Here is a 27,543-nt window from a genome sequence, read left to right on the forward strand (position 1 = left end):
GGTTAGAATGAAGGCAAATGTGTTTTTTCTTACTTTTATTCATGTAACTCATGTGTATACAAGAACATTCTTCTAGCCGGGCGCGGTGGCTCAAGCCTGTAATCCCAGCACTTTGAGAGGCTGAGGCGGGTGGATCACGAGGTCAGGAGATCGAGACCATCCTGGTCAGCACGGTGAAACCCCGTCTCTACTAAAAATACAAAAAATTAGCTGGGCATGGTGGTGCATGCCTGTAATAATCCCAGCTACTCAGGAGGCTGAGGCAGGAGAATTGCCTGAACCCAGGAGGCGGAGGTTGCGGTGAGCCGAGATCGCGCCATTGCACTCCAGCCTGGGTAGCAAGAGCGAAACTCCGTCTTGCTACCCAGGCTGAGTAAGATAGAGTCTTACTCTGTTGTCCTGGCTGGAAAGAACTGGTGCAATCTCGGCTCACTGTGACCTCCAACTCCTGGGTTCAAGTGATTCTCCTGCCTCAGTCTCCCAAGTAGCTGGAATTAAAGGCATATACCACCACACTGGCTACTTTTGTATTTTTAGTAGAGACAAAGTTTTACCATGTTAGCCAAGCTGGTCTCAAACTCCTGACCTCAGGTGACCCACCTGCCTGGGCCTCCCAAACTGCTGGGATTATAGGTGTGAGCCACTGCACCAGACACAAGAACATTTTGTTTTGTTTTTGTATTTGTTTGTTTAAGATGGAGTCTCCCTGTGTCAGCCAGGCTGGAGTAAAGTGGTGTGATCTCAGCTAACTGCAACCTCCAGCTCCTGGGTTCAAGCAATTCTCCTGTCTCAGCCTCCCGAGTACCTCGGATTACAGCACCACCCATCATATCCAGCTAATTTTTTGTATTTTTAGTAGAGATGAGGTTTCACCATGTTGGCCAGGTTAGTCTAGAACTCCTGACCTCAAGTGATCCGCCCAGCTCGGCCTCACGAAGTGCTGGGATTACAGGCATGAGCCACTGCTCCTGGCCTCAAGAACGGTCTTAATTTAGATATGGGCCTGCTAGCAAGACTTAAATGCAGTTCATTTTTAAATAAATATATTTTTATTACAATTGAGTATAGAGCTTAAATAAGTCCAAGGAAAACCTATGAGCTTGTCAAGCCTCCCCTGCAGCTCGACACAACCCCACTGAAATATGAAATCAGTGCAATTTCAGGCCAAAATGCACTCCCTGGAAGTGAGGTTTCCTTATAACCTCTTTGCCCTTCCCAGCTAGTTTGAGAAAATAATGACTTGCACTTCAACTTTTTTCACTGCTCAAAAAGATTCTAATCAACGCCACTCTAAAACTAAACATGTTTCCTCATGAGAAAGTTTAAGTGACCTTAAGATTATCTTTACTTAATTTTACAATTTCAAAATTAAATCTAGGTTAGAATAAAAAAATTTGTGTAACTAGTGCGTAGTCAAGAACATTCTTAATTTAGACAGGAGGCTGCTCTTTAAATAAATACATTTTTATTCCAATATACAGCTTCAAGTCTAAGCTTTAATAAACAAAGTTGTTTTGAAATCAAGATTTATATGTAAATATGTACTTCTGAAGTACCTGAAAGCTATTTACTTAAGTGAAGCACTTCAAGGTTCAACCTTGTTTACGTAACTCTCATTTTGTTGAGAAAACCCATCCTTTCTTCCTTGATTGTGTAACATTTATAAATCAGGGCCATCACAAGTTGCAAATCTGCTTATGGTGTATGAAAATCAAGTTTTATCATCTCCATCCACATAGCAAAGATCAGCCCCCAAATTTGTCATCTCCAAAATGAGGTCTTTTTTGCCATCCAAGGCCACGTGAACAAGAAAAAGTCATGCATTAAGGTCATCATGGAAAATCGCCCATGAAAAGAATAATCTTAAAGATTACTGATGGAATTTTCTCTAAGAAAATAATCAACAGGCCGGGCGTGGTGGCTCACGCCTGTAATCTAAGCACTTTGGAGGTCAAGGTGGGCGGATCACCTGAGGTCAGGAGCTTAGGACCAGCCTGACCAACATGGTGAAATCCCGTTTTTTTAAAAAAAGAAAAGAAAAGAACCAACATGAGGGCAATCATCTATAGAACTCAATTTAGAAATAAATTTTTAGGTTGGATACAGTGGCTCAAGCCTGTAATCCCAACACTTTGGGAGGCTGAAGTGGGCAGATTACTTGAGGTCAGTAATTTGAGACTGGATTGGCCAACATGGTGAAACCCCGTCTCTATAGAAATACAAAAATTAGTCAGGCATGGTGGTGCACACCTGAAATCCCAGCTACTGAAGAGGCTGAGGCAGGAGAATCACTTGAACCTGGAAGGCAGAGGTTGCAGTGAGCTGAGATGATGCCACTGCACTCCAACCTGGGCAACAGAGTGAGACTGTCTCAAAAAAACAAATTTTTAGGCTAGGGGCAGTGGCTCATGACTATAATCCTAGCACTCTGCAAGGCTGAAATGGAAGGATTTGCTTGAGCCCAAGAGTTCAAAACCAGCCTGGGCAACATGGTGAAACCCCATGTCTACAAAAAAATACAAAAATTAGCCAGGCATGATGGCACATGCCTGTAGTCCCAGATACTCACGAGGCTGAGGTGGGAGGATCACTTGAGCTTGGGAGGTAAAGGCTGCAGTAAGCTATGATCATGCTACTGTATTCCAGCCCAGGTGACAGAGCAAGACCCCATCTCAAAAAATTAAATTAAATTTAAAAATTAGAAGAAGAAATTACAAGTCAAATTCAACTCCTGGTTATACTAGACCATCCTAAACCAAATACAGAGACTCTCTGGTCAAAGTAGGCTTTTTGGGGCCAGATTTCAGGCTGGCTGGGGTCATACCACCCCATCTAGTCCTTCATTTCCTGAGAGGTGGGATCTCTCATCCTTATTCCCAGGAGGCCACAGTTATTACTGTACCTACTGCTAAGAGTCACCTCCCTCTGGGGCCTGTCTTCCCACAGAGAAAGCCTGAGGCCTTTTTTTTTTTTTGAGATGCAGTCTTGCTGTCGCCAGGCTGGAGTACAGTAGCAGGATCTCAGCTCACTGCAACCTCCGCCTCCCGGGTTCAAGCGATTCCCCTGCCTCAGCCTCCCAAGTAACTGGGACTACAGGCACACACCACCACGCACAGCTAATTTTTTGTATTTTAGTAGAGATGGGGTTTCTCCATGTTGGCCAGGCTGGTCTTGATCTCCTGATGATGTGATCTGCCCACCTTGGCCTCCCAAAATGCTGGGATTACAGGCGTGAGTCACCACACCCGGCCATCTGAGGCCCATTTTTAAGTGCCCCTAAACACACAGATCCTGAACTTCAATTTCATCCTTATGGCTCAAATACAATCCTATGGCTTACTCTTAGACTGTAAGGATGGGAAATAAAAGGGACTCAGGCTCTGATGGAGAATACACTTCGTTCAGTGAGGCCTTTCAGGGTATATTTAAGCTTTTACAACACAGAAAAAGAAGTCAACTTTGAGAAATCAGGAAGACATGCTTCCCATGCTCAAATAAATTGTTTGCTGAGTAGCAGTGTTGGAAATTAATCCAGGAAATTTTTTTTTTTTTTTTTGAGACAGAGTTTCACTCTTGTTACCCAGGCTGGAGTGCAATGGCGCAATCTCGGCTCACTGCAACCTCCGCCTCCTGGGTTCAGGCAATTCTCCTGCCTCAGCCCCGAGTAGCTGGGATTACAGGCACGTGCCACCATGCCCAGCTAATTTTTTGTATTTTTCTAGTAGAGACGGGGTTTCACTATGTTGACCAGGATGGTCTCGATCTCTTGACCTCATGATCCACCCGCCTCGGCCTCCCAAAGTGCTGGGATTACAGGCGGGAGCCACCGCCCCCGGACAGGAAATTTTTAAACTACATATACAGTACATTTGTCTGGACATCAAGACAAGACTCATTATCAACTCAGTATAAAACCACAATAACGACTACAAAAGAACAATCTGTCAAAATGGCACTACAAGTAGATTTACTGAAAATACATGGATTGTGAGCCTACTTTGTATAATCACAGAATAACAGATCTGAAAAACTTTCAATCTTCGGGATTTTAAACTTTCTGCTCTGATTGCAAAGGATGTTGTTCCTAATATTATATAACAGGCACAATGGCTTCTCATCAACAAATGCAATCAGTTTTGCAACAGTCTCTATTCTACGATATGGAAGTTTTTGTAATTAATTTGAAAAGATTCTAATTCAGAAATAGGGGGAATTTTTTTTTTTTTTTTTTTTTTTGAGATGGAGGCTTGCCCTGTCACCAGGCTGGAGTACAATGGTGTGATCTCAGCTCACTGCAACCTCCGCCTTCTGGGTTCAAGCGATTCTCCTGCCTCAGCCTCCCAAGTAGATGGGATTGCAGGCTCGCACCACCACCCCACAGGCTAATTTTTTGTATCATTAGTAGAGATGGGGTTTCACCATGTTGGCCAGGCTGGTCTTGAACCCCTGACCTCACAACCCTCCCAAAATACTGGGATCACAGGTGTGAGCCACTGTGCCCGGCCAGAAAATTTTTTTTTTTAATTTTCTACCACAGTCACAAAGTTTATTTAGTAGTGTCAAAAATTCTGTTTAGAGAAAGTCAACAGATTTATTGGCATTAAAGGAACTTCTGTACGTCAAAACCACCATACATACATAAAGTGAAAATAAAATGGGAAAAGTATCTGCAATATGATTGGTAAAGATTTACTGTCAATCCCTAACAGGCTCTTATGAATTAATGGAAAAATACTAATATCCCAGAAAAAAATCCAGCACTACGTTAAATTTCAAAATGGAAAACAACTAGATTTCTTCGGTGTTCAAATCATCTGTCATCAAAGAAAATAAATTTAAATATAGAGATAACACTGTTCACCTATAAAGCTGGCCAGAATATTTTTTTTCCTTTTCAAGGATGGTTCTCCATGTTGACAAGAATAAGGTAACGTAAGTATTCTCACAGAGTGCTGGTGGGAGCATAATTTGGTTAAACATTTTTTGGAAACCAGATGGCCAATATGTATTAGGAGATCTTCCAACCATCAGCTGTTTTTCAAGGACTCTAAGGATATAAACCCTGCACATAAAGTTTTAAAAAGGTATTTGTTGCAAATGTATATTTAGTAATAGAGGAAATGAAAAACAATTTGACTGATACATCTATGTAATGTATTATTAAATAGCCACTAAAATGAGATTTTTGAAGATTTAATGACGTAGAAAATTTTTCATGTTACATTAAGCAGAAAAAACCTAGCATGCAATAGTATATCTGGATAAAATATATCAATGCAATAAATTATGTTCCATACGTTAACACGTATTTTCTTAAATATTAACTGCGATTATCTTTGGTGAAATTGCTTAACTATCTTTTCTGAATCTACCCATTTTTATACAGCAAGCATGCATTACTTTTGAAATCAAAACCAACAGGGTTAACAGGGCTATTAAGAAACAGGCTTTTTAAATGCTTCAGTCTACTAACTGCAGGTTCGTTTCCAAAAATATTATAAGAAATGTATCTAGAATTTTATAATCCTATTATTCTTCAAAATTTAACCTTGAATTATTGACATATAACTAAAAGGTCTTGTTCCAAACATGATTTTCTAGCAAGCACTACCAAGCAGATCTACCAAGCACTATTTTCTCTTCATAAACCGGATTTTTTTTTTTTTTTGAGACGGAGTTTTCGCTCTTGTTACCCACGCTGGAGTGCAATGGCACGATCTCGGCTCACCGCAACCTCTGCCTCCTGGGTTCAGGCAATTCTCCTGCCTCAGCCTCCTGAGTAGCTGGGATTACAGGCACGTGCCACCATGCCCAGCTAAGTTTTAGTATTTTTAGTAGAGACGGGGTTTCACCATGTTGACCAGGATGGTCTCGATCTCTCGACCTCGTGATCCACCCGCCTCGGCCTCCCAAAGTGCTGGGATTACAGGCTTGAGCCACCGCGCCTGGCCATAAATCGGATTTTTAAAAGAACAGGTGAAAAAAGTTGCTGCCAAGTTACATAAGTTACTACGTATTATTTGCAACTAAATTCCACTTCTAAGGTTCTTTGGTTTTAAGAATAAACATGTAGTTCTAATCTTTTCTTCGTATAACTTTCCTAATATATTGCTTATGAAAAAGAAAAATCTGTAACAGCACTTTGCACACTGTAAAGCACTGTACTAACAGTACATTATCATTTTTACTTAAATTGTCCAACATTTCCTGCCCTAATCATCCCTGAAAAAGAAATCTGTCTACAGAACTGCAATTCCGTTTATGCAATTCCTTTTAGTTACCCATGCACTGCTATCTTGTATACAGCCTCCTTAAGGGGGTCACAGGTTCCCAGGAAGCAACGGCTCTTTTTTAATCTCCTCCCCCCTACGTTGCCTCCCTTCCTCCTGAAATCCACTCCCACCCTCCAGCCCAGCTATGTGATTTAGTGATGATTGACTTCCAATCACCTTCACCTGGCAAAACTTGAAAGCTTTTAATCACCGTTTTGCTCAAGAGTTCGGTTTCATTGAAACAAAACACACTGGATTTCCTTTCTTAGAACACTAACTAGTTCAAATAAACAGTATTTAAGAGTATGTGCAGCAGGCTAAATGAAGTTAACCTCTTCCTTCCTAGTCCCAAATTACTCCAAATCAAAATCAACAAACTTGGTAGAAAAGAGTACGTCTTCAAAAAGGTTCCTCCATAAACACCTAAGTCCACTAAGTACTACAGAGCCGTCAATAAGGTCACCTTAATTAAGACAGGATTTTTCTAGAGCTTGTAAAGTGCAAACGAGCTGCAAAAAGTAGCGAGGTGCGGCGAGGGGCCTTTGGGACCTGCAGCAACCCAAAGGAACCGGCTTTCTCAGCCCTGATTCCTTCTGCTGGGAAGGGCTGGGACCGCCGACCCCGGGTGGGCGGCGTAAGGAGTCCAGGTCAAGCCCCTCGGTCACTTTCATGGTGACAGCGGCAAGATCCGCATCCGTCCCTTCCGCAGGCTCTGCGCCGGCCCACGTGAGACCCGCCTCCGCTCCGCCGGTGCTGCCGCCCCATTTCCCCCGGACCAGCTTCGGCCCCCAGGCCCCCGGAACGCCCCCTCCCCTCCCCCGGGCCCGCCCGTCCCCCAGAGCGGCGCGCTAGCCTGTCCCCCCTCCACCCCGGCCGCGGGGCAGCGGGAATAGAGCCCAGCCCGCACTTACCCGCAGCTCCTTCGGGCCCTCCGGGAGCAGAGACAGAGAGGCGGGGAGCGCGGGCGCCCTTTGGACCCCTGGCGGGGGCGCAGCAGACTCGCCCCGGAGGCTTCGGGGGCGGCGTCTGCACCTGGGAGCGCGCGGCGCGGCACCACCCCACCCCAGCGGCGGCGGCGGCGGCGGCGGCGGCTGCCCGGCAGGACCTGGAGTCCCGGAGCCCCGGCCTCCCGCCTCCCCGCCTCGGGGGCCGCCAGAGGGTGGAGCAGGGCGGGGAGTTCGGGAAACTTGTAAATAGCCGACCTCAGGCCTCCGGCGGCGGCTCCCTCCGAGGGCTCCCCTCCCGCGGCTCGCGGCGGGAGACCGAGTCCAGCCGCCGTCCCAGGGGGCGGCCCCCCAGGGAACCTGAAGGACTTGCGATGCCGTACCTCGGGGTGCTGAACTCCGCTCGGCTGCTCGCGCCTTCTGTTCGTGCTCCCGGGTCCCAATCCCGAAGCCCCGCGCGCTCCCGGGCTAAGTGCGGACGCGCCCCACGCCCCAGGCGCCCTCCCTGGGCAGAGCTGCACCTGTTGCCACGTGCGCCGCGGCTTCCACTGCCGCCTGCGCACCTGGCTGCACCGCGCCGGGGCCCGGGTCTCCGCGGCACCCAGCGCTGGGCCTAGGCCGGGCGGGGGTAGGTGGGGGATCTGTCTCGTGCTTCCCTCTGGCCACCTGCAGGCTGTGAGGCCTCGCACCGCGGGGCGGGTAGAAAGTGGAACAGTTGAGGAGTTATCAGGGCGGAGGCTTGCAAGGAAGGAGTCGTGATTGTCTCTTAGAAGGGCCGACTCGCAGTCTGTATTATCTTCATGCTTCTAGCAAGTTTACTAGCAAGTCTGTATTAAAGGTTCAAGAAAGGAACTCTCCAGCTGTCAGAGCTTCAGATACAACGCGGAAAGCAGTCTAGAACCCCAGAGGGAGAAACTAGGCCCGACCTACTTTCCTCTAAACACAAACTTAATCCTTGCTCTTTGCCGAACTGAGCAGATTTCATCCATAGCTGTCTTTTAGGCCCGTAAAATATTTTCTTCTATAAAGCATATTTTTTAATAGAAAACTTGTCCAAAGATGCTGTTCTGCCTATGAGATGTAACATTACTGAACCATTAAATATCAGACAACCTGAGAACAAACTTTTAATATTTTTAATTTTAATACTTTCTTTTTAATTACCTGATTAGGGTTTGCTAAAAGCACTTAAAGATAACTTTTTTTGAGAATAAATCTAAGGACGCTGTATTTCACAGTTTTCTATACAGTGAATATTAGAATAACTGACAGATATCTTGCCATTGATAGATGTAAAGCCTTTTCACGTGTACAATGATGCGATCCATTCTTTCCTGACTACAAAACACAGGGGTATATAGGTCAGATTATCTCCATTATTCAAATGAGGAATTGAAGCTCAGAAAGGTCAGGTGACCAGCACAAGGTCACACAGCCAGTGAGGGCAAGTGCAAACCCAGCAAGGCTAACTCCTAATCTTCTTTTTTAATTCCATTACATAATGACACCTCTCACTTGCTTTTCAAATCCCTGCTGTCCAGATAGACATACAACTAACATGATCCGTGATATTAGGAAAGGCATGTGATTCATTTTAAATAGATTAAACACCACCGGACGATTGTCCCTATGCAAAAGCACACAAAAACAAAACAAAACGCTGACATAGTTTCTGCAAGTCAAGAGGCAATTATGCTAATTAGCAACAAGCCTCCAGCCCTAAGCAGAATACCTCTTGTGTTAAACATATCATTTAATCTTTATAACCCTCATATGACCTAGGTGATTTGGTCTAAACCCCACAATCCTATTGTGTGGCTTAGTTATATCTCTAAATATGGAACCTGTTTTACTTCATTTTTGTATCAGATGGTTTGAGGGGGAAAAATACTATCCTCTGCTAAGTAACCAGAGCTTCTTTTGCTGGCACTGGGGAATCTGAAACTTAGATTCCAATTGTATCCACATAAAAACAAGTTATCTTCTAGGGGCATCTTCAGAGACTCCTCAAGGCAAATATTCATGAAATGGGGCTATTGACTTTTCATCTCGGTTCTGGGCATGTTGCCATGTTCCTGATCTCTGAACTCTAATGCTGACCTGCTACAGACTCCAGAAGCAAGATTAAGGATAAAATAATAACTCACATCACTTTGTGGCCCTTTGTCCAAAAAAAAAAGTTGGCTCAGTTTTTTTTCCTCCATAAGAAAAGGTAAATTAAAACTATATTGAGAAACCATTTTTTCACCTATCAGATTGTCAAAGATTAGAAAGTTTTTTAACCACAGTGTTTGGAAAAGTATAGACAAGCAGTCACAATGCAAATGTGAATGTAAATTAGAATAACCTCCATAGGGGGACGGTCAGAATACCTAACAATATTGCAAATATACATATAAAAGTTGATCTTGGCCAAGCATGGTGGCATGATGAGTCATGCCTGTAATCCCAGCACTTTGGGAGGCTGAGGTGAGCAGATCACCTGAGGTCAGGAGTTCAAAACCTGCCTGGCCAACATGGCAAAAACCCGTCCCTACTAAAAATACAAAAATTATCCAGGCATGATGTCACAGGCGTGATGTCAAACACCTGTTATCACAGCTATCCAGGAGGCTGAGGCAGGAGAATGGCTTGAATCTGGGAGGTGGAGGTTGCAGTGAGCCAAGATTGCACCACTGCACTCCAGCCTGGCCAATACAGCAAGAATCTGTCTAAAAAAATAAATAAATAAAAAACAGTTTATCTTACAACACACGAGAAATGGCATGTATATACAAACTTGTTTATTTCATCATTGTATATAATAATAAAAGATTTTTTTAATACAAATATTCTTCACTAAAGGACTGATAAATCATGATACAGGCATAAAATAAAAACCTATGAAGGCCTTTAAAAAGAATGAGAAAGTCCTTTGTACTGTTATGAGATGATCTCCAATATATATCATGTGCATTTTTTAACACAACACAATTATCTAACAGTATGCTACAATTTCTACTAAAAAGGAGGAAATGATATACACTTGTTTGGATACATAGATACATATATTTGTTTCATAAGCATAAAATAGGCCGGGCATGGTGGCTTGCACCTTTAATCCCAACACTTTGGGAAGCCTGAGGAGGGAGGATCACTTGAGCCCAAGAGGTTGAGACCAGCCTGGGCAACTTAGTGAAACCCTTTCTCTATAAAAAATACAAAAATTAGTCGGGCATGGTGGCATGTGTCTCTAGTCCCAGCTACTCTGGAGGCTGAGATGGAAGGATCTCTTGAGTCCAAGAGGTTGAGGCTGCTGTGAGCCATGATGGTGCCGCTACGTTTCAACTTCATGACAGAGCAAGACCCTGTGTCAAAACAAAACAAAAACCCATAAAATATCAGAAAAAGATATACCAGAAGCAGATAATATTGATTGTGTTTTGAGATGTGAGTCGGATAAACAGCAGTGTTTGAAGAGAAACTTGTTACTAACTACGATTTTGTATTTTTTTTGGATTCTGAGTCACGTAAATAACAGAACCCATTCTAATATTTTTAAATGTTTCACCAAATGAAGTTTTGCCACCAGGAATGGCTAAAGTTTCTGTCAATGAATTTCACTTGTACATAAATGATTGGCTGGGCATAGTGGCTCACACCTGTAATCCCAGCACTTTGCAAGGCTGAAGTGGGTGGATCACCTGAGGTTGGGAGTTCGAGACCAACCTGACCAACATGGAGAAACCCATCTCTACTAAAAATACAAAATTAGCCACGCATGGTGGCGCGTGCCTGTAATCCCAGCTACTTGGGAGGCTGAGGCAGGAAAAATTGCTTGAACCTGGGAGGCAGAGGCTGCGGTGAGCGAAGATTGCGCTATTGCACTCCTGGGCAACGAGTGAAACTCTGTCTCAAAAAAAAAAAAAAAAAAAAAAAAAATCTCAATAGATGCTTTTGACTTTAGTTCTTCTTCAGTTATCTAAAAAAGACACTCTAATGGGAGTGTGGCGATAACGATGAATTAGCAAATTCCTTACTATTTTATTAGCAGTGACATCTTCCTAGGGTAGAGCTTCCAACTAACTTTCCCAAAATTGCATTCAATCACAAATGAAAAAGTATTCCAGGTTTTAATTACCAGGGGAAATTCCATGGAGTCATTCATTGCCGTTGTTCCCAGTCTGGGTCCCTTTTTTGTTATTTCTGTTTACTTACACCACCTTCTGATTGAGAAGGGAGTTGAACATTTTTAAAAGACAGGAACATTTAAAAATAAATACTTTACATTTTAAAAATACATTTTATTTTATTGTACATTTTAAAAATAAATATTTCAAAGTATAAGTATTTTTAGTATAAAATGGGATTCCCAGAAAAGCATACAGTAACAGTAAACATACAATTGAACAACAAATTAAAACATTGAGCTTCCTGAGAGCCACGTGCCCCAACCACTTACATAACTGTCATTTTCAAAAGAGGGTAATAGTTTCGCAAAGGAAGCAAAACTTTTCCTAGCACTGAATTCTAAGAAAAAAATTTGTCACTCATTTTCAGTTCAAGACTACAAACTGGAAAATGACAATATACCATTAAAATACAGTAAGAAAATTTATATGGTTATTTTTCATAGTGACTGTGAATAAAACTAGAAGTTTCTTTCTTCTTATTATTTGTAATACAGACGGGGTCTCACTATGTTGCTCAAGCTGGTCTTGAACTCCTGAGCTCAAGTGATTCTCCAGCCTTGGCCTCCCAGAGTGCTGGGATTACAGGCCTGAGCCACTGTGCTCGGCCAAAAAAACTCCACAAGTATTGTAATAAAATTCCACTTGAGAAAGTAACTCACCAAAACAGGGACTAGTCTTTTAACAGCATAATGAGATCAAGGATTGGCTGTAAATAGAGATGTGTGAAGACAGCAGCTTCTCCAGATATACATCGGAGAGTCAAATATGCTCGTGGTAAAACTCGAACATCTCCACAAATCCCTTGCCACAGAGGTGGACACAGTTGCTTTATACAACATGCCAGAATTTTTCTACTGAACCACTCATTACACAGGTGCAAAAACATTATCAGAAGTTGCAGTAATCTCTGGCAAAGTCCCAGACTGCTGGAATTTTGTGATACTGTCCACGACCTTTTCTTTGCTTTTTGAAGAGAATATGTGTGTTACAAATAGTTATATGACTTTTAATTCTTATATCCCAAGATGGTGAGGCATGATGGTGAAATATACAAACTGGCCAGCTATAGCAATGGCTGCATAAAAGAAAGTAAGAATGTGAGAGCAGTGAATGGTCCTGACTTATTTACCAATAACTCCCAGGTTCTTCATTATCTATTTTTTTTTCTCAGTGGACTTGAAGACCCAACTGGACGCTCTTCTTTTTTATTTTCTTTTTATTTATTTTTAATTTTTATTTTTTTGAGAAACGTTTCGCTCTTATCCCAGGCTGGAGGGCAATGGCGCAATCTTGGCTCACCACAAACTCCGCCTCCCAGGTTCAAGTGATTCTCCTGCCTCAGCCTCCTGAGTAGCTGGGATTGCAGGTGCCCACCACCACACCTGGCTAATTTTCTATTTTTAGTAGAGACGGGGTTTCTCCATGTTGGTCAGGCTGGTCTCAAACTCCTGACTTCAGGTGATCCACCTGCCTCAGCCTCCTAAAGTGCTGGGATTACAGGCATGAACCACCACACCCAGGTATTTTCTTATTTTTGAGACAGGATCCCGCTCTGTCATCCAAGCTGGAGTGCAGTGGTGCCATCATTACTCAACTGCGGCCTCAACCTCCTGGGCTCAGTTGATCCTCCCAAATAGCCAGAACTGCAGGCATGTGCCACTATGCCCGGCTAGTTTTTGTATTTTTTATAGAGATGGGGTTTCACCAGGTTGCTCAGGCTGGTCTCAAACTTCTTTCAAGTGATCTGCCCACCTTGGCTTTCCAGAGTGTTGGGATTACAGGCATGAGCCACTGCGCCTGGCCCTGGACTCTCTTCTTAATGTTCCAGAAGGGTGACTACTAGAATAGAAATGTTCTTATGCCAAAGTCTGAAGATTTGTTAAGTATCTCAAGAAAGGAGTTTTTCATTGCAAGTTCAAAGCAGTAGAACACATGAAGAAATATAACTTCCTCCTATCAAAAAGACCTGCACAAGTTTCAAAAATGCTTTCATCTCCCAGTGCCATGGAAGGCATCTTTAACAGTCCTACTCCATTTATAGACTCTGTAGAAGGAACTGTTCTTAAAACATGATCCCAAAATTATTTTAGTTCACACACAAACAAGTTGTCCTGTAATTCTACTGTGGGCCTCCTCATATTAGGAAGAAATTAAGAAAAATGTAGTACCACCAGTTTGTTATGCAACCACTTTGAAAATGTTTACTTTGCTTAAGATGTCATGACTAAAGAAACTACTCGTCTGCATAATCCACTCTTGACAGTGAATCATAACTGTGTGACATCTGGGCTTGGTCAGGCTTTACTCTAAGCAGATTGAGTCTTTCCTTAAAAGAGGGAGGTATTTTCAATTTCTAAGTATTTACTGCTTCAGGACAAACATTAATAAGAAGTCTAAGAAAAAACTAATAAAAAAAAGTCTGTGGCTTTAAGGCCTCATACCTTAGAAACTACCAGTCTACTTAGCTTTTTTTTTTTTTTTTTTTTACTTAGACTTTTTGACTTTGCTTTTAATGTACACCCGCTGGCATTGTTGTCCTGACCAAATAAAAGCCCTAAGAGAGCTGCCAAGGCTGGTGTCTACCAGTTTGCTGTGTTTGCCCTTGGGCCTTGTTCACTAGTCAGTGATCACCTAAAAAGAGTGCAAAGAGTCAGAAGTCCCGTGGGTTCAGTCTTTCTGTGCTGAGACCAGGCCAGATCCAGGCTGGGTCTACTAACTGATTTCTGGTCCATTTGCAATTTTTGGTCTTGATTCATAGTTCCTGATTCATGACTGACTCTGAAATCCTCCCCACTTGCAAGTGGTATGTAGTCAAGCAGGCCGAAGCGTTCCATGTTCTAACAAATGTTTGTAAACCATAATAATGTAGGAAGAGAGCCATAACCTAAATGAACACAGCAATTAGCCCTCACGCTGTCACTTAAGCATTCCTCAAAATATAATCATGCTTCTAAACATGAGCTGGCAATTCAGGAAAGAGCCACTGAAAGTATTAGCCTCATGATTTTCTCTCTACAGTGAGCAGAGACTACCTATGTCTAAACCACATTGCAGTGTGCCAACATTGTGAATTAGTGCCTGACTGGATACCTCAAAGTTAGACAAGCTTACTTTTAGCCATCTAGAACACTGAGAAATCCAGCTGCTAGACCAGGATGGAAACTTAACACTACCAAAGATTGATCTATTTTGGGTAAGTATACTTCTGGTCTCTTTCGGTAAGTATACTTCTGATCTTTTTTGAGTACTATATTAGTCTATTTTCACAATGCTATAAAGAACTGCCTGAGACTGGGTAATTTATAAAGGAAAGAGGTTTAATTGACTCAGAGTTCTGCATGGCTTGGGAGGCCTCAGGAAACTTACAATTATGACAAAAGGCAAAGGAGAAGAAGGAACCTCTTTACAAGCCAGCAGAAAAGAGAGAGAGTGCAGGGGAAACTGCCACTTTTAAGTGATCAGATCTTGTGACAACTCCTTCACTATCATGAGAACAGCATGGGGAACCACTCTCATGACCCAATCACCTTCCACCAGGTCCCAAGATATGGGGATGACAATTCAAGATGAGATTTAGATGGGGACACAGAGCCAAACCATATCAAGTACCTACAAAATTATACTGAATCTTCACTAATTTGCAAACTGATTATCTGCAAATCTTAGAGAATAAAACACAAAAATATCATTATCCCTCCAAAACTGAAGACATAAATTGGGGTTAGAAGACTTAGCTTTGACACCTAGATATGTTTTCATTGATTTGACCTAACTTGATCTCAGCTTCTCTTTTACAAAAGAATTAGTTCTTTAGATCAGAGGTCCCCAACCCTGGGACTACAGACTACCACTGGTCTTTGGCCTGTCAGGAACCTGTCTACACAGCAGGAGGTGAGCAGCAGCAAGTGAGCTTTATCACCTGGCCAGATGAACGGTGGCATTAGATTCTCATAGGAGTGTGAACCCTATTGTGAACTGCTCATACAAGGGATCTAGGTTGCATGCTCCTTGTGAAAATCTAACTAATGCCTGATGATCTGAGCTGAAATAGTTTAAGCCAAAACCATCCCTTCCATGCCGCATTTCGTCTTCCAAGACAAAAGATTATTCAAGGCTACTATAAATGCCTTTACATGGAAAAACTAGAAAATCTAGAGGAAATGGATAAATTCCTGGAAATATACAACCCTCCTATATTAAACCAGACACAAAAACAAATTGGAAACTGAACAGAACGATAACAAGAAGTGAGACTGAAACAGTAATAAGAAAAATTGCCGACAAAAAAATATTCCAGGACCAGATGGATTTTCAGCTGAATTCTATCAGACGTTCAAGGAAGAAGTGGTACCAATACTACTGAAACTATTCCAAGAGACAGAGAAAGAGAAAATCCTCCCTGGATCATTCTATAAAGCCAGTATTATCCTAATACCAAAACCAGGAAAAGCCATAACAAAAAAGAAAACTACAGACCAATATCCCTGATAAACATAGGTGCAAAAGTCCTCGACAAAAGCCTTCTCAACAAAATATCAGCTAACCAAATCCACTAGCATATCGAAAAGCTAATGCACCATGATCAAGTTCGTTTCATACCAGGAACGCAGGGATGGTTTAACATACATAGGTCAATAAATGTAATACACTACATATGGTTGTCTTATGAAAGTTTTGTCAAGTAAATATCTCAGGAAGTGCTCATGGAAACAATCCTGAATTTTTGCACAATGATAATGTTTTATATGCTGCCTTTATTTTGGAAAGCTACTGACTTACATTTTGATACACCAATTGGCTGGGTGTGGTGGCATGCATCTGTAATCCCAGCTACTCTGGAGACTGAGGCAGGAGAATTGCCTGAACCTGGGAGGTGGAGGTTGTAGTGAGCTGAGATTGCACCACTGCACTCCTGCCTGGCAACAGAGTAGCTGAGCCTCCCAAGTAGCTGAGCTCTCCCACCTCAGCCTCCCAAGTAGCGGAGACCACAGGAATGAGCAACCACATTCTGCTGATTATTTTATTTTTAGTAGTGACAGGGCCTGGCTATGTTGCCTAGGCTAGTGTCGAATTCCTGGGCTCAAAGGATCCTCCCACCTCAGCCTCCCAAAGTGCTGGGATTATAGACATGAGTCCTCAAACCCAGCCTGGAAATTATTTTTATATTTAGCTTTAATAAAGTATGGATAGCCATGTAGAAATATAATTGGACAAAAAGAGTATGATCTGATGTTAATACATGAAGTAGGGAAACCCAGGAATGCCTGGGTTAGACAGTAAGCTTAGACAGTAAGGCCTGTGTATTAGTCCATTCTCATGCTGCTAATAAAAACATACCCAAGACTGGGAAATTTATAAAGGAAAGAAGTTTAATAGACTCACAGTTTTACATGGCTGGAAATGCTTCACAATTATGGCAGAAAGCAAACGAGAAGCAAAGGTATGTCTTACATGGAAACAGGCAAGAGAGCAAATGCAGGGAAACTCCCGTTTATAAAACCATCAGATCTCAGCCAGGCACAGTGGCTCATGCCTGTAATTCCAGCACTGTGGGAGGCCAAGGTGGGTGGATCACAAGGTCAGGAGATCGAGACCAGCCTGGCCAACATGGTGAAGCTGCATGTCTACTAAAATACAAAAACAAAAAAAAGAACTAGATGTGGTGGCAAGTGCATGGAGTCCCAGCTACTTAGGAAGTTGAGGCAGGGAAATCGAACCCCGGAGGCAGAGGTTGCAGTGAGCTGAGATAAGGCCATTGCACTCCAGTCTGGCAACAGAGCAAGACTCTGTCTCAAAACAAAAACAAAAACAAAAACAAAAACAAAAACAAAAAACTCATCAGATCTCATGACTCTTATTCACTACCACAAAAACAGTATGGGGGAAACTGCCCCCATGATTCAATTATCTCGACTGGGCCCTGCCCTTGCCACGTGGGGATTATTACAATTCAAGGTGAGATTTGGGTGGGGACACAAAAAGTCTAGATGGCTTTTTTAAAGCCTCTCCGAGTATGTACTTTTTTTTTTGTACATAGGGCAGGACCCTCTCTGGAACGGCGATCGTATTGCCTATAAACAAGGTAGCTCAGATAATTTTTTTAATCAGGTTTTACACAGAAAGGTGCAGGGAAAATTACAGTAATAGTTTTAGGTTTTATGGCTGGCTTTGGGGCAAAGAGGTTCTCATGTGTATGACTCCCCTTGGGGGAGAGGGAGTCTAGTTTCTATGGCAAGCCTTGAAGGAGAATGGGACCTTACTCTAAATAAGTCTTAGTCTTAGACAAGAAGACAAGAGAAAATTAGAGGGAAAAAAAGTTTTGCTTCTAAGACTGTTTCTGAGGCCTTTATTTTGGGGGTGTCTTTTGAGTCCTAACACCATCAAATAGATCTTGGTAGTCACCAACCCTGTATGGTGGGCACTCCTCAACAGCACCAAGAATGAAATGTTCAAACAGGTTGGCCAAAGTCCCTGTGGATGCTAAGAGGGTGCCATAGAGAGGAAAAATGAGCAAGCAGAAAGGCACCAGCTTTTATTCAAGATCTACTATGTGCCAGGTATTTTGCTAGTGGCTTCCACATATATTATTTGATTTGATTTGATCTAACAATCACCTCAATCTTCTGAAGTAGAATTTTCAGGTCTTCCTAAGTCCTATGCTCATTCAACAAGAAATTGTGAAAAACTTAATCTCCATGAAGGAACAGGAATCAGTTCAACTGCAACAGTGTAGAGGCACCTGAGTCAGCACTAATGAACCTTGTGAGGCCCTTTAGTGTTTGTCAAAACTGCTACTATTTATAAAGAAAAGAGGTTTATTTGACTCAGTTCTGCATGTCTGGGGAGGCCTCAGGAAACTTACAGTCATGGTGGAAGGGGAAGCAGGCATGTCTTACATGGCAGTAGGCAAAAGAGAAGTGCAAGCAGGGGAAATGCCATCATATCTCATGAGAACTCACTATTATGAGAACAGCATGGAGGAAACCACTTCCATGATCCAATCACCTCCCCCGGGTTCTTCCCTCAACACCTGGGGATGACAATCCAAGATAATATTTAGGTGGGGACACAAAGCCCAACCACATCAATATGTATCATGGATTCAAAGATTTCTTGATGAAAATTATGAGTTATTAAGATTAATTATGATTATCATAAAAATAATACCAAACCTTGAATGTATACCATGCACAATTTTAGGCATTTTGCATTTTACATATATCGTTTAAATATTCATAACAACTCTACTAGGTAGATATTGTTGCATTCGTCTTTTTTTTTTTTTTAAGAGACAGACCTTGCTATATTACCAACGCTGCTGCTGACCTCAAATGCCTGGAGTCATGTGATCCTCTCACCTGGGCCTCCTGAGAAGCTGGGACTATAATCATGTGCTGTGTTGTCCAGCAGGTAGATATTATGATATTCATTTTATAAGTGATAAAGTTGAAGCCCCATCTAGTTATAAATATGCCCAGTGTCACACAACTAATAAATAACAGGATTAGGATCAAAATCCAGGTCAGTCTGACCTCTGAGCCACCAAATACACTGCTTCCTTAGAACGCTGCTTTTTGGACATCTACATTTGATTTACTTTTGTGTTTCAACCCCAGATGTATAGTTCAAAAATAATATATAACTTTAAAACTAAAGATAATTTTTAATGAAAAGAACCAGAATTAATTATAACCTGTTGTTAAAAGAATCTCTCTTAATGAAGAAATGTAAGTCAGAAACACTTGAGCCAACTTACTTAAAAAGCAGAAACATAAAGAGGGTATCCCTGCCACCACTATCACTAAACAGAGAATGTAAACAGATTTAAGTGTGTTTTACATATTACATGGTTGCATACTTAAAATGTCAGCAGAATCAAACAAAAAATAGTTATACACAACTAGCAGACAATTTATCGTATCAATAATACATTAAATACCTAACAATAAAATTAACTTGAAACAGGTGTTTTCTTTTAAAAAAATTTTTGAAGGCACAAAGAAGTTGCCAAATGCAATTGCAACAAAAGCAAAAATTGACAAATGGAATCTAATTAAAGAGCTTCGACACAGCAAAAGAAACTATCATCAGAATGAACAGACAACCTACAGAATGAGAGGAAAATTTTGCAATCCACTCATTTGACAAAGGCCTAATATCCAGAAACTACAAGGAATTTAAACAATTTACAAGAGAAAAACAAACAACCCCATTAAAAAGTGGGCAAAGGAAACAAACAGATACTTCTCAAAAGAAGACATACATGTAGCCAACAAACATAAGAAAAAAAAAAGCTCAACACACTGATTATTAGAGAAATGCAAATCAAAACCACAGTAAGATACCATCTCACACCAATCAGAATGGCTTAAAAAATCAAAAAATAACAGATGCTGGCAAGGTGGCGGAGCAAAAAGAATGAATGCTTTTACACTGTTGATGGGGTGTAAATTAGTTCAACCATTTTGGAAGACAGTGTGGCAATTCCCCAAAGACCAAGAAGCAGAAATACCATTTGGCTCAGCAATCCCATCCTGGGTATCTAACCAAAGGAATAGAAATCATTCTATTATAAAGATACATGCACATGTAAAAGTAAATAAATAAATAAAACAAATAAAAAGATAAGTGTATGTGTATGTTCATTGCAGCACTATTCACAATAACAAAGACATGGAATCAACCTGGATGCCCATCAATAATAGACTGGACAAAGACACTGCAGTATATATACGCCATGGAGTACTATGCAGCTATAAAAGGAACAAGATCATGTCCTTTGCAGGAACATGAAGAGAGGTGGAAGACATTATCCTCAGCAAACTAATACAGGAACAGAAAGCCAATCACCACATGCTCTCACTTATAAGAGGGACTTGAACCATGAGAACACATGGACACATGTATGGGAACACCACACACTGTGGTCCATTGAAGAAAGTGGGATGGTGGGAATGAGAACATCAGGAAGAACAGCTAATGGCTACTGGGCTTAATACCTAGGGGATGGGTTGATCTGTCCAGATCTGTGCAGCAAACCACCATGACACACGTTTACTTACATAACAAACCTGCACATCCTACACAGGTACCCCGAAATTAAAAACTGACAAAAAATTGATTAAATTCTAACAAAAATGGTAAACATACCTAAAGAACTATGCTACATTCTTTTTTAGGGATTAAATAAGACATCAATTAAAAATGTTTAATATATAAATTATTGCAGTTACAAATTCCTGTGAGAACCAATAGTGAAAAATAAATGAGTGACGATATCAAAACATTTTCATTGGTAATAAAGTGAACTCAGCAAACTTGGGAAACTGAACATATTGGAACAATGATCAGAATCAGATGGTCTGGGTTATCACAGTCTGAAATAAGAATCCGACCTATAGGGCAAGGGAAAACCACATAATAAATTGTCTTCCAAATAGTTGGCTAACAGGCTGGGAAAAAAAAAAATCAGGTTAGATACATAAATACACTAGACCAAACAGTATAATAAATTCCAGCTGTATAAAAAAGTAAAAGTACTTTTTAAAAAACGGAAGAGTGGTTTATCTTATATGCGAAAAGGAACATGCATTTTTATTTTCTTGTTTGGAGACAATGTCTCGCTCTGTTGCCCAGATTGGAGTGCAGTGGTACAATCATGGCTCACTGCAACCTCAACCTCCAGTGGTCAAGCCATCCTTCCATCTCAGCCTTTCAAGTAGCTGTGACTACAGGCACACGCCACCATACCTGGATTTTTTTATTTTTGTGGAGGCAGTCTCACTACGTTGTCCAAGTTGGAGAACATGCACTTCTAATCACTGCAGAAAACGAAGACTGTTACCAGAAACAGAGGATATTAATTGAACATAATTAAATTTAACTTGTCATGCAACAAAATGTAAAATAAAAATGCTATAAAGAAAATTTTCTAGTATAGAACAGATATGTTACAAATATAAACTGATAATAGCTTTCTCCCAAAAATATATGAAAAAATAAATACGTAAATCAATAACCACTTTTCACTTGATAAATGGACAGTTTGCAATAAAGAAAATTTAGGCTATATCATTGTGTCTTTAAAAATCACAACTTTGGCCGGGCGCGGTGGCTCATGCCTGCAATCCCAGCACTTTGGGAGGCCGAGGCGGGTGGATCACGAGGTCAAGAGATCGAGACCATCCTGGGCAACATGGTGAAACCCCGTCTCTACTAAAAATACAAAAAACTAGCTGGGCATGGTGGCGCGTGCCTGTAATCCCCGCTACTCAGGAGGCTGAGGCAGGAGAATGGCCTGAACCCAGGAGGCGGAGGTTGCGGTGAGCCGAGATCGCGCCATCGCACTCCAGCCTGGGTAACAAGAGCGAAACTCCATCTCAAAAAAAAAAAAAAAATCACAGTTTTATTAAAAATGAAAATAAAGATCAATTAAACACACATGAAGACCATCTTACAGACTCAGTAAGCTGGAAGACCTTTTGTTTACTTTCTTTCTTTCTCTTTCCTTCCTTCTTTCTATCTGCCTTTCTTTTTGTCTGTACTTCTTTCTGTCTTTCTTTTTTTCTTTCTTGAAATGTAGTCTTGCTCTGTTTCCCAGGCTGTAGTGCAATGGTGCAATCTCAGCTCACTGTAAACTCCGTCTCCCGTGTTCCAGCAACTCCCCTGCCTCAGCCTCCTGAGTAGCTGGGATTACAGGTGCCCACCACCACACCTGGTAAGTTTTTGTATTTTTAGTAGAGATGGGGTTTCACCATGTTGGCTAGGCTGATCTCAAACTCCTGACCTCAGGTGACCCACACGCTTCAGCCTCTGAAAGTGCTGGGATTACAGGCTTGAGCCACCATGCCCAGCCTGGAAGACATTTTTTAACTTGTAACACCCAACCTGGACAAGTCTTTGAAAAGAAGGCAGATGCATATTTTGTATATTAATGATAGAAATGAAAAATGGTGGGCCACGCTGGGTGGCTCACACCTGTAATCCCAGCACTCTGGGAGGCTAAAGCGAGTCGATCACCTGAGGTCAGGAGTTTGAGACCAGGCTGGCCAATATGGTGAAACTCTGTCTCTACTAAAAATACAGAAATCAGCCAGGTGTGGTGGCGCACAGTTGTAATCCCAACTACTCAGGAGGCTGAGGAAGGATAATCTCTTGAACTCGGGAGGTGGACATTGCAGTGAGCCAAGATGGTGCCACTGCACTCCAGCATGTGTGACAGGAGTGAGACTTGTCTCAAAAAAAAAAGAAAAAAATGTAAATTGGTTACATATTTCTGGGGGGTAATCTATAACATGCTCTTTGACCCATTACCTATTCCTTCCCGTGAGGAAGGAAAACTAACTTATAAAGCAATTTTCATTGCAGCCTTATCTATAATGGGGAAAATTAACTTCAGTTCAAATGCCCAATAGTATTTAAATGTTTAAGTAAGTCATGTGTATTACCATATATAAATTAATATTATAAGTTAATGGAGGATGTAATACATATATACGTTTATTTGAAATATGAAGTAAACAACTTGAACCGATGATCACTTTATACAATTACATAGAAATATATAAATGTAGGCCAGGTACAGTGGCTCACACCTATAATCCTAGCACTTTGGGAGGCCAAGGTGGGTGAATTACCTGAGCCTAGTAGTTCCACACCAGCCTGGACAACATGGTGAAACCCTGTTTCCACAAAAAATACCAAAAAAAAAAAAAAAAATTAGCTAGGTGTGCTGGCACAAGCCTGTAGTTCCAGCTACTTGGGAGGCTGAGGAAGGAGGATCGATTGAGTCTGAGGCTGCAGTGAGCCATGATCACACCACTGCACTCTAGTCTGGGCTACAGAATAAGACTCAGACATTTATATTTCTTTTTCCTGGTATGTCATATGTATATGTCATATATATATTTCCTGGTTTGTCATATATATAACATATATATTTAGATATGAATTTAACCTTAGGCTGGTGGATCCAGAGTGGATAATTACGAGTTTGTAGTATCTACACACATGTGATGAAGCTCTTGGACCATGAAAGCTCTAAGGACAACAACCATAAAGCAAAGACCTAAAAGGTTTTATCATTAGACAGCCAGGTGCGATGGCTCACACCTGTAATCCCAGCACTTTGGGAGGCCAAGGCGGGCAGATCACGAGGTCAAAAGATTGAGACTATCCTGGCCAGTGTGGTGAAAATAAGCTGGGTGTGGTGGCGCATGTCTGTAATCTCAGCTATTCAGGTGGCTGAAGCCGGAGAATCACTTGAACCCAAGAGGTGGAGGTTGCAGTGAGCTGAGATGGCACCACCTCACTCCAGCCTGGTGACAGAGCAAAACTCTGAAAAAAATAAAAAGTTTTATCATTAGACTAATTGCAATTCACTTGATCTTTTATAATTTATATAAATGTATGAAGTATATATATATTTATATATAAATGTCATTTACTTATAATATTTATATGTAATATATATAAATTTTACTTATATTTACTTATATAAATGAATTTACTTATATAAATGAATACTGATCTATATCATATATAAATGTATCATACATAAATGTATCATATATAAATGACATTTACTTATATATAAATGAATACTGATATAGATCAAAAGGATTTTGATTGATCTAAACAGTATAACAATATTTATTATGTTTCTTTTATTATTATTATTATTATTATTATTATTATTTTAAGACAGGGTTTTACCATGTTGGTCAGCCTGGTCTTGAACTCCTGACCCCAGGTGATCCACCCGCCTTGGCCTCCAAAGTGCTTGGATTACAGGCATGAGCCACCATGCCCAGCCTATGTTTCTTTATTTTTGTAGAAAGTGCAATTATGACTATGATGTGTAACATTTATAGAATGCTTGTTATGTGCCAGACAGCCTCCTAAGTGCTTTTACATATATTAATTTTATTTGAGCTTTGCAACAACCCTATGTGCTGATTTCTATTCTTTAGTCTTCATTCTGTAGATGAAGAAATGAAAGCACAGAGCAGTCAAATAAATGACTCCAGATTGCACAGTTTAGCTGAACTGTCTCAAAGTGGCAGCATTTGTCTTAATAGCTTAGATGATTTCTATTTGCTAATTGCTTTAATCAGCCTCCAAATTCTGGTCCTTACATCTCATGTCCACATCCTCATTCATTTCTCTAGTATGAAAAAAAAGGACAGAACTGAAAATCTCAAGAGGATTCCAGGAAGTCAAAACAACGAATTATTGAAAAAAGAATCTGAATTAAAAATAGAACCATACTGAAAAAATAATTGTATTTAGTGAGATAGAAGTAATAATGAAGGGATATTGATAATGGAGAGGCTATACATATATGAGGGGAGGGATATATTGGAAATCTCTGTATCTTCCTCTCAATCTTGCTGTGAACCTAAAACTGCTCTAAAACAATCTTTTGAAAAGAAATAATGATGTAGTAAACATGTGTTCTGGGATTTAAAAAGAGAGACTTTTCCTAGCCACCTTCCTCCCCCTCTACACAAATACTGGGTCTTTTCCATCTTCATTCCCTTACTCAAACAGTTTGCACAGACACAACCACTGGGCTCCAATAATCCTAAGGTTTCAAGAAAATCAAGCACAGAAAAAGGTTAAAATCCTGAAGGAATAAAAGAATTCCTTTGCATCCATTGCATTTCTCAGGAAATGAACTAACAAATTCATTGCTTTTAAAGGAGGACATTTTCTCAATGAAACTGATTCCAAACCTCCCTTAGGGAGACTCTTCCGGGTAAAGCTGACCTGTCAGACTTCTTAGCTGATGCCTGACCTGACTATTCTTTATCTTTAGTACAGAGACCAAGGTGAATCACCTTTTAAAAACATATTAGACTGTTGATATGTCTTCTATTTTGTACTACAGGTAAAAATGATAAACCAGGAAAAAGAAAGTAAAATTCAACCTTAGGGTCATGGATCCGGAGTGGATAATTAGGAGTTTATAGTACCTACAAGCAAGTGATGAAGCTCTGTATATCATAAAAGCTCCAGTGAAAACAACCATAAAGCAAAGACATAAAAGGTTTTATCATTAGAATAACTGTAATTCACTTGATCACTCAGGGTAACAAAATCCTTCAATCTACTGTCGCAAGCCATTATATCTTACATTCAGCATATTGGTTTGTCTACCATTAAATATTTATTTTCTACAGTGCTTTTTGGAAGGCAAACTAAGCAGCCATGATGCTACTTTATATTGATTCCTCGGCTGTCCTTAGGAAAAGCTTTCAGGAAGTTTAATAGGTTTGAATGATACTTAGATTTAACCTGTGATTAGCAAATACACTTCTTTCTTTTTATTTCAGTAAGAGAGTACTAGAACTTAGATCTTTATTGTTTCATCTAGTCAGTGCTGTCATTATTAATCAAGATCTCAAATGACACTTGTTCTGTAGTGTAACTGATCTATGCAGAAGAATATGAAAATAGCAAAGAGGGCAACTATGCATGCTGTTACCAGATAAGATTTTAATTGCTTTATAAGGAAGTTATGCAACCAGTGAGGAATGGAGCCTTTGGAGTGGCCTGACGCTGAAGGTTTCAGGCGTATTTTTGCTTTCTTTGAAGAAATAACTAAGTCATTTTATTTAACAAAAAGGCCGTTTATCAAGAATTACTTAAAGCTGCTTTAAAACTGAGTTTGCAATGTATAGAATATATTTAAGCAGGCCTCACTGCCCTTTTAAACTGGATGGTTTTCACAGATTTATCCATTTTGAGATTTATCCAATGAGAATTCCCTTTGGTTCAAGTACCTATGTCTTCTCTTCCATAAAGCAGATTTAAATGAAAGAGTGCAATCTGTTACCTCAGACATATCGTTATAAATTTGATGTGGCAAATTTATGAGAGGCCAATTAGTGCTATGAAAAAATAGATGGAAATACATGATAGTCATTTACTGACTATTAGAGCTAATCTAAAAGTATTTACAAAAAATGAACTATTTCTTTCTATAGGTACTTTACTTTTTACTTAGTTCTTTATATGTCCTTTAAATAAATTAAGAGAAGAAGAAGTGTCATTTATATTTAGCCACATATTTTCTGTTTCAGGTGGCCCTCATTCACTCTTGTAGATCCAAGTTACCATCTGTTATTATTTCCTTTGCCACCTGAGGAATCTTCAGAACGATTTCTTCCTATATGTACCATGTACAGATACTCTAAAAAGTCCATTATATGATGTAGTCTCTGCCCTAATTATTTAAAATTTATATAAAACCTTTTGTTATTTCTTATTTTTAATTGGTTATTTTATTTTACTGCGATGGAGTCTTGCTCTGTTGCCCAGGCTGTAGTGCAATAGCATGGTCTTGGCTCAGTGCAACCTCCATCTCCCAGGTTCAAGTGATTCTCCTGTCTCAGCCTCTAGAGTAGCTGGGATTACAGGCATGTATCACCAGGCCTGGCTAATTTTTGTATTTTTAGTAGAAAAGGGGTTTCACTATGTTGGCCAGGCTGCTCTCGAACTCCTGACCTTAGGTGATCCACATGCCTTGGCCTCCCAAAGTGTTGGGATTACTGACAAGAGCCATTGCACACAGCCTAATTGGTTATTTTCTTATATAGACACCACATATCAATTTTCTTACTGTGGTGATATGAAATAGCAATTAACCTTGAAATATAATTCATTTTTCTCTATTACTACAGTTCCCTTAAGAACTACCATAAATTATTTTACTGAAAAACATTGTCCTTAATGTGCAATGAGCGAATCATTCAGTAATTGTGACAAAGCACAGTTATCTAAATTATTTCTGTGTAATCACCTGAGGTTCTAGTTAAGCCCTCCTCCTCATTTTCTGCGTCAGGACATGTCAGTGACTAAAAGATCAGATTATGTTCAAGTAAAAACAAGCCATGTTTCTCAGTGCTTTACCAAGCACGAAATACAAAGGCATATTTTAAAAACTGGTCAACTGGAGTTCCACTTTTGGTAATGGTAGGGTAGCTGGCATCAGACTAAACCTCCTGCAGATCACACTTATATACTGTGGAAAAAAATGTAAATAATGTCTATCTAAAGGCACTGGAGAGTGTCTAGAAGCAGGCAGAAATAAGAAGGGAATCAGTCCTTTAAAGAAGGGAACTGTATATGTTTTTTCAGTTGAGAATATTG

At 40.6% G+C, this 27,543-nt stretch overlaps 1 protein-coding gene and 1 long non-coding RNA gene across 6 annotated transcripts in view; one reads left to right on the plus strand and one right to left on the minus strand.

Moving 5' to 3' along the window:
• MTUS1 (microtubule associated scaffold protein 1) overlaps positions 1–7,689 on the minus strand; it is a 160,557-nt gene extending 152,868 nt beyond the window's left edge. Inside the window, exon 1 of one of the 4 annotated variants that reach the window (XM_074383970.1) lies at positions 7,600–7,689. The gene's annotated coding sequence lies outside the window, so the exon portion shown is untranslated. Of the gene's footprint in view, positions 1–7,183; positions 7,359–7,599 lie in introns of those variants that run through there. The other 3 variants (XM_074383971.1, XM_010346095.3, XM_074383973.1) reach the window with 3 other exon arrangements.
• On the plus strand, positions 7,484–26,443 carry LOC141580849 (uncharacterized). 2 transcript variants are annotated; one of them, XR_012513230.1, is made up of 4 exons: positions 7,484–7,844; positions 14,506–14,581; positions 15,189–15,279; positions 24,558–26,443. It is a non-coding gene; the product is annotated as an uncharacterized LOC141580849 (long non-coding RNA). The 2 variants fall into 2 exon arrangements; XR_012513231.1 differs by lacking the exon at positions 7,484–7,844 and adding an exon at positions 8,595–9,979.
• Positions 26,444–27,543: the final 1,100 nt, after the last annotated feature.

This window comes from Saimiri boliviensis, chromosome 13, assembly GCF_048565385.1.
Source record: "Saimiri boliviensis isolate mSaiBol1 chromosome 13, mSaiBol1.pri, whole genome shotgun sequence".
NCBI classification, from domain to species: Eukaryota; Metazoa; Chordata; class Mammalia; order Primates; family Cebidae; genus Saimiri; species Saimiri boliviensis.